The sequence below is a fragment of the Elephantulus edwardii genome, unplaced genomic scaffold (assembly GCF_000299155.1).
Source record: "Elephantulus edwardii isolate Elephantulus edwardi_28Jun2011 unplaced genomic scaffold, EleEdw1.0 scaffold00466, whole genome shotgun sequence".
Taxonomy (NCBI): domain Eukaryota; kingdom Metazoa; phylum Chordata; class Mammalia; order Macroscelidea; family Macroscelididae; genus Elephantulus; species Elephantulus edwardii.
Window position 1 is genome coordinate 319,253 of NW_006400216.1, and position 5,919 is coordinate 325,171.

A 5,919-nucleotide genomic window follows, 5' to 3' on the forward strand; every position below is an offset into this window, starting at 1 on the left:
CATCAGCAGAGAACTGCCGGAAAGAGGCAGGGTAGCTGGAGTAAAACAAAACAAGAGGCGGAAGAGCGGGAACTCAGGTAACACACAGCAAGAGCATACAGAGCTCTGTGGGTCTTTATAAGGAACTTTGGCTTTTACTCGAAATGTGATGAAAAAGAACTGCAGCGTGTTCCAAAGGGAAGATTGCCTTGTGTTTTGACAGAAAACACTGGTTGTTATGTTGACAGTAGATGATGGGAGCCAAGGACATATGTGTGGAATGATCTCATAGACAGCAGCCTGGACCGACTCAACACCTCTGTTTATGGCCACTGAGTCAGAACAGACTCACAGCTGACCCTTCAGTAGATTTTCAGAGACTGTAAATCACAGGAGAAAAGATGGCCCATCTTTTTCCCTTAGAGAAGCTGATGGATTAAAACTACTAGCCTTTGGATTGGGAGTGAAACTCCCCAGCCATTAGGCCACCAGGGCTCCCTACTGGCCTGGACAATGGTAGTGATAAGGGCTAGTGAGAAGAAGCCCCATTGTTTTTAAGGTAGGATTGAGAAGATGTATCTAAATTCATCTGTGAGGTGTGAAGAAGGTAAGACTTTGCGAAATTAAATATGTGAGCATTTTTCTCTTTGTGTCTCAGCTTTTACTTCTTTAGGATACAGGTCATGCATGTAATACCTATTACCTACCTTTATTTGTTCTTTGATTGATGTTTACTGTTGACTGATTTAAACAATTTACTGAGTTTACTCTCCTTCTCCTCCTTTTCTTCCCTGGAAACCATCAAAACCATCAGGAATGATTCTTTCTATGTGTAAACTTTTCTTTGTTGTTGTTATCTGCCGTTGAGTCACTTGCAACTCATAGTGACCCTATGTATAACAGCCCTAAACTCTGCTCTGTCCTGTGCCAATCATACTGCCTCTGACACACCCATCCCGATTACCCCAGCCACTGAAGATCCTCATAGAGGATCTTCCCCTCCTGCGCTGTCCCTCCACCCTCCCAAGCATGATGTCCCTCTTCAAGGACCTGTCCCTCCTTACAACATGTCCAAAGTATGTCAGACGAAGCTCCAGAACCCTTGCCTCCAAGGAGCAGCCTGGTTTAACCCTCTCTAGGATGAATCTGTTTGTTTTCTTGGCAGTCCATGGAACATTCAATACTCTTCTCCAGCAACTTTTCTTTAGCTTTATGTTAATATAGGTTTTTGTCCTTTACATTAGGTCACACAGCATAATGTTCTCTAGATTGAGCAATGTCATGTGTTTTTCGAATTCTTCTTTATTATTTAATATTTTTTTGTTTAGTTTAGTATTCTGTCGTGTGTATGGACCATCGTTTCCCTGTCCACACATCAACTGATGCACACTTGGGTTGTTTCCATCTCTTTGCTATTGTAATGCTCACTCCAGTTAAAAAGCATGTGCATAAAAAAAAAAGCAAGCACATATATCTCTTCATGTTGCAGCTCTTATTTCTTTAGGTTAAATGCCTAGTAGTTAGACTGCTGGATCAAATGGTATTTCTATTTTAAACTTTTAAAAGTGTGCCAAACTGCTTTCCACTGGTGTTGCACCACTTTGCAGCCCTGTCAGCAGTGTTTGTGAGTTCTAATCTCTCCAGGTCCTTGGTAGGATTTGTTACTTCCTGTCTTACTGAACTTGGCTATTGTTGTTGAGATAAGATGATATCTCACAGTTTGACTTGCAGCTCTCTAATGATAAGTGATCAGGAGGATTTCTTTACGTTTGTTTGCACCTGAATGTTTGGTGAAGTGTTTGCTCACCTCTTCTGCTTGTTTACAAATTATGCTTTGTTGTTGTTGATAGTTGGAGTTTCTTTGAAATTTTAGAGATTAGTTGCTTCTCAGATAAACCACTGGCAATATTTTTCCCTATCTGAAGTACCTCTTTTATTTTTGAGAAGCATTTGATTCCCACAAGAATTTACTTTTTAGAAGGTCTACTCAATACTGATTGTGCATTTTCCAGTTAAGTTTGATGGTCTTTTTATGCCATAGATTGTTGTTGTGAGGTGCTGTCTCAACTCAGTGACCCTATGAATAGCAGATCTGAACCCTGTCCTATCCTGTACCATCCTCATAATTTATGATACACTTGAGCCACTGATACAGCCAGTCATAGACTGTTGTTGTGAGGAGTCATTGAGCTAAGTATGATTTACAGAGACCTTATGAACAATACACCAGAATTCTGTCCTATTTTGTGCCATCCTCATCATTCCTGACACATTTTATTCCATTGGTTCGGTCACTGTGTCAATCAACCTCATTGGGGGTCTTCCTTTCTTTCACTGATCCTTCCAGGGAATAGCCTCTCCTAACAACATCCAGTGTATAAGAGCCTTCATGAGAAGCTTCACCATCCTTGCCTCCAAGGAGCACTCTGATTGCACCCTTTCCAAGACATATCTGTTTGTTCTTTTGGCATTCTGTGGTATATTCAGTACTCTTCTCCAGCACCACAACTCAAAGGCTTCTTCTGTTATCCTTACTGATTGTATATCTCACAGAAGCATAGCAGGTAATGGGGGGGGGGAACCCATGGCTTGAATCAGATACACCTTAGTCCTTATAGTTGCATCATTGCTCTTCTGTATTTTGGAGAAGTCCCTGACCGTCAACTTGCCCAAAGCAATATGTCTCCTGACTGCTGGTAGCAAGGGTGTTGATTGTGGATCCAAGTATGATTAAATCATTAACAGTTTCAATCTTTTCTTCATCTACCATGATGATGCCCATTGGCCCAGTGCTAAGGACCTTCATTTTCTTGATGCTGAGATGTAATCATACTGAAGGATTTGATCCTTTGTAGCAAGCATTTCAAGTGCTACTCACTTTCAGCAAGTAAAGCAGAATCATCTGTAAAATGTAAGTTGCTGACCAATCTTCTTCCAATCCTTTTATCACATTCTTCTTCATAGAATCTGGCTTCACAAATAATTTGCTCGGCATAAAGATGGAATAGATATGGAGAAAGGATACATTCCTGATGCACACCTTTCCTAATTTTAAACCAAGCATTGTTCCCTTGTTCGATTGAGACAACAGTTTCTTGATCTAGGTGTAGATTTCACATGAGCACAATTAAATATTCTGGGGTTCCTATTCTTCTCAATGTTAACCTTAGTTTGTTGTGATCCACACAGCACTGAAGAACACCTCGAGTTGCAAATACTTAGATATGCTACGGGCAAAATCTTGAATGATCCAGGAAGCATCAAAAGAAGATGGAAGAATCACTGTATTAGAAAGAATTGGTCAACATTAAAATATTTCAGGAACTACTATATGAACAAGGGTCAAAGAAGAGGAAATTTAAGCTACATTGAAGATACTAGCAAAAAAATAAGACAATCAAATATAATTGATATGTTTCAGCTAACAGATGCAGTTCTGGAAGTGCTCACCCATATGGCCAGAAAATTTAAAGGATAGCTGCCTGGTTGAATGACTAGAAGAGATCCGTATTTGTTCCCATTTCTAAGAAGGACAATCCAATACAGTGTGGAAATTATCCAACAGTGTCATTAATCCCATGTATAATACAAGCTGGGTTAAGAAGAGGCCATGACACTAGAGATACTGTCACCAATGTCAGATGGATTTTGGCAGAAAGCAAAGAGTATCAGAGGGATTCTGTATCTGTGTTTCATTGACTATGCAAAGGCATTTGACTGTGTGCATCACAACAAATTGTGGTTAACCTTGAGGAGAATGGGAATCCCAGAATATTTGATTGTGCTCATGTGAAGCTTATACTTGGACCAGGAAGCAGTCCTCAGAACAGAGCAGGGAAACACTACATGGTTCAAAATCAGGAAAGGAGTGTGTCAGGGATGCTTCCTGTCTCCATACCTTTTCAATCTATATGCAGAACAGATCATTCAGGAGGCTGGACTTTATGAGGAGGAATGTGGCATCAGGATTGGAGGAAGACATATCAACAACCTATGTTATGCAGACGACACAACCTTGCTTGCTGAAGCTTAGGAGGACATGAAGTGTTCACTGCAGAAGGTCAAGAACTGTAATCTTCAATATGGATTGAAGCTCAACATTAAGAAGACAAAGATTCTCACCAGTGGGCCAACTGGCAGCACCCTGATGGATGGAGAAGAGACCGAAGTTGTTAACAGTTACAGCTTGCTTGCCTCTACAATCAACACTCTTGGCACCAGCAGTCAGGAAATCAAAAGATAAATTAAATCTGCTGTCAGGGACCTTTCCAGAATACTGAGAAACAACAATGTCAGTCTAGAGACTAAGGTGCACCTGATTCAGTCGATGGTCTTTATAGTTACTTACTATGCATCAGAGAGCTGGACAATGACTAAGGATGACAGAAGAATTAATGCCTTTGAGGAGTGGTGCTGGAGAAGAGTCTTGAACATACCATAGACTGCCAGGAAAACAAGGATTTTGAAGCTCTGTCTTACATACTTTGGGCATGTGGCCAGCAGAGACCAATCTTTGGAGAAGGAGATCATGCTTGGTATGGTGGAGGGATAGAGCAGGAGAGGAAGACCCTGGATGAGATGGATTGATACAGAGACAAGGGCAATAGGGGTAGGTGTGTCAGAATCCGTGAGACTGGCTTAGGACAAGGCAGGCTCATAGGGTTGCTATGAGTTGCCGGCAACTTGACAGCACATACAACAACAACAAGCAAAATACTGCTGAAGACTATCCAATAGTTGCTGGAATGGTACATAACAGGGAACTGCCAGAAGTTTGGATTAGAAAAGACCCAGACACTCTTCCTCTTCCTACCTTCAGCCATTAGCGCCCTCACACTGACGTCAACGCAGCCCGGGAAAAGAGCTTGGAGAATGGCTAGTGTGTGAAAGGGGAGGATGTCTACATCAGTCAGAGTGGCTGTGGGGAAATCGACGACAACCTGATGGAACTCCTCATTGTGATCAATGCCTGCAAAACTGCCTCCTCCTCCAGGGCGACAGTTGTGATCCCATGCTTCCTGTACGCATGCCAAGATAAAAAGGACAAGAGCCATGCTCTGTTTTCTGCCAAGCTTGTAGCCAACATGCTCTTGGTGGCCGGGGCTGATCACGTCATCACTATGGACCTCCATGCTTCTACAACATCCTGGTGACAACCTGTACGTGGAGCCCATGCTCCTGCAGTGGATGTGGGAGAACATCACCGAGTGGAAGAACTGCATCATCGTGTTCCCCGATGCAGGCAGCGCCAAACAGGTAACATCCATTGTGGACAGGCTGAATGTGGAGTTTGCTCTGATTCACAAGGAGAGGAAGAAGGCGAGTGAGGTGGGCCAGATGGTTCTGGTGGGGGGTGTGACAGCCATTCTGGTAGCTGATGTGGCAGACACCTGTGGCACCACTGGCCTGGCTGCAGATAAGCTTCTCTCTGCAGGAGCCACCAAGGTCTACATTATCTGGACCCATGGGATCTTCTCTGGATCAGACATCTCCAGAATTAATAATGCTGCCTGTGAGGCCGTGGTCATCACAAACACAGTTCCGCAAGAGGACAAGATGAAGCATTGCTTCAAGATTCAGGTTACTGATACTTCTATGATCCTGACAAAGACCAAATGGAAGACCCACAATGGTGAATCTGTGTCTGACCTGTTCAGCCATGTCCCTTTATAACTCCTAAATGTGATGTGTCAAATATGCACACCAGGATTATGTCTGTTTCTCTATCTCTTCTTAGCTGTAAATAATAACAATTATAAGGTGGAAAACATCAATTCTTTGTATTCTCTGAGATGCATGTCCCACTCCCCCACCCCCACCCCGCCTTTGAAAGCTTGACATCCCTCAAGTCCAGTTTCTTGGGAGAGCAGTGATTGCTTTGCTTTTCAGTGAGAGGAACATTTGTGTCATCTTGACTTGTTCTAATAGATGACCTTTGTT

At 42.6% G+C, this 5,919-nt stretch overlaps 1 pseudogene; it reads left to right on the forward strand.

Annotated features, from left to right (window-relative positions):
* Window positions 1-4,838: 4,838 nt before the first annotated feature.
* Window positions 4,839-5,652, forward strand: LOC102873782 (annotated as a pseudogene).
* Window positions 5,653-5,919: the final 267 nt, after the last annotated feature.